We start from the raw sequence: 1,333 nt of genomic DNA on the forward strand, positions 1-1,333 counted from the left end.
GCTTTCTATTTCCCTCATACATCTCATTATTAGGATAGTTCGAAACTTAGTTATATCTCTAACTAAAGTCATCTCTGTTTGTGGTGAGCTTCATGGGTAGCTGTAACTTCCAGCTCTTTTCTATTTTGTTTCTGAAAGTTATTATTGCAAGAATGTCTTTCATTTTTCTTTTTTTTTATTTTTTAGTTTTTGGGCCACACCCGGTGACGCTCTGGGGTTACTCCTGGCTATGCGCTCAGAAGTCGCTCCTGGCTTGGGGGACCACATGGGACGCCGGGGGATCGAACCTTGGTCCGTCCAAGGCTAGCACAGGCAAGGCAGGCACCTTACCTCTAGCGCCACCGCCTGGCCTCGTCTTTCATTTTTTATAAAACCCATAGATGAGTGAGACCATTCTGCGTCTTTCTCCCTCTCTGACTTATTTCACTCAGCATAATAGATTACATGTACATCCAAGTATAGGAAAATTTTATGACTTGATCTCTCCTGACAGCTGCATAATATTCCATTGTGTATATGTACCACAGTTTCTTTAGCCATTCATCTGTTGAAGGGCATCTTGGTTGTTTCCAGAGTCTTGCTATGGTAAATAGTGCTGCAATGAATATAGGTGTAAGGAAGGGGTTTTTGTATTGTATTTTTGTGTTCCTAGGGTATATTCCTAGGAGTGGTATAGCTGGATCATATGGGAGCTCGATTTCCAGTTTTTGGAGGAATCTCCATATTGCTTTCCATAAAGGTTGAACTAGACAGCATTCCCACCAGCAGTGGATAAGTGTTCCTTTCTCTCCACATCCCCAGCAATACTGCTTGTTCTCATTCTTTGTGATGTGTGCCAATCTCTGGGGTGTGAGGTGGTACCTCATAGTTGTTTTAATTTGCATCTCCCTAATGATTAGTGATGTGAAGCATTTTTTCATGTGTCTTTTGGCCATTTGTATTTCTTCTTTGTCAAAGTGTCTGTCCATTACTTCTCCCCATTTTTTGATGGGATTAGATGTTTTTTTCTTGTAAATTTCTGTCAGTGCCTTGTATATTTTGGAGATTAGCCCCTTGTCTGATGGGTACTGGGTGAATAGTTTCTCCCACTCAGTGGGGGACTCGTATCCTGGGCGCTATTTCTTTTGAGGTGCAGAAGCTTCTCAGTTTAATATATTCCCATCTGTTAATCTCTGCTTTCACTTGCTTGGAGAGTGCAGTTTCCTCTTTGAAGATGCCTTTACTTTCAATGTCCTGGAGTGTTTTACCTATGTGTTGTTCTATATATCTTAAGGTTTCGAGTTTGATATTGAAGTTTTTCATCCATTTGGATTTAACCTTCGTACATGATGTT

The sequence above is a fragment of the Suncus etruscus genome, chromosome 2 (genome assembly GCF_024139225.1).
Source record: "Suncus etruscus isolate mSunEtr1 chromosome 2, mSunEtr1.pri.cur, whole genome shotgun sequence".
In the NCBI taxonomy this organism is placed as follows: domain Eukaryota; kingdom Metazoa; phylum Chordata; class Mammalia; order Eulipotyphla; family Soricidae; genus Suncus; species Suncus etruscus.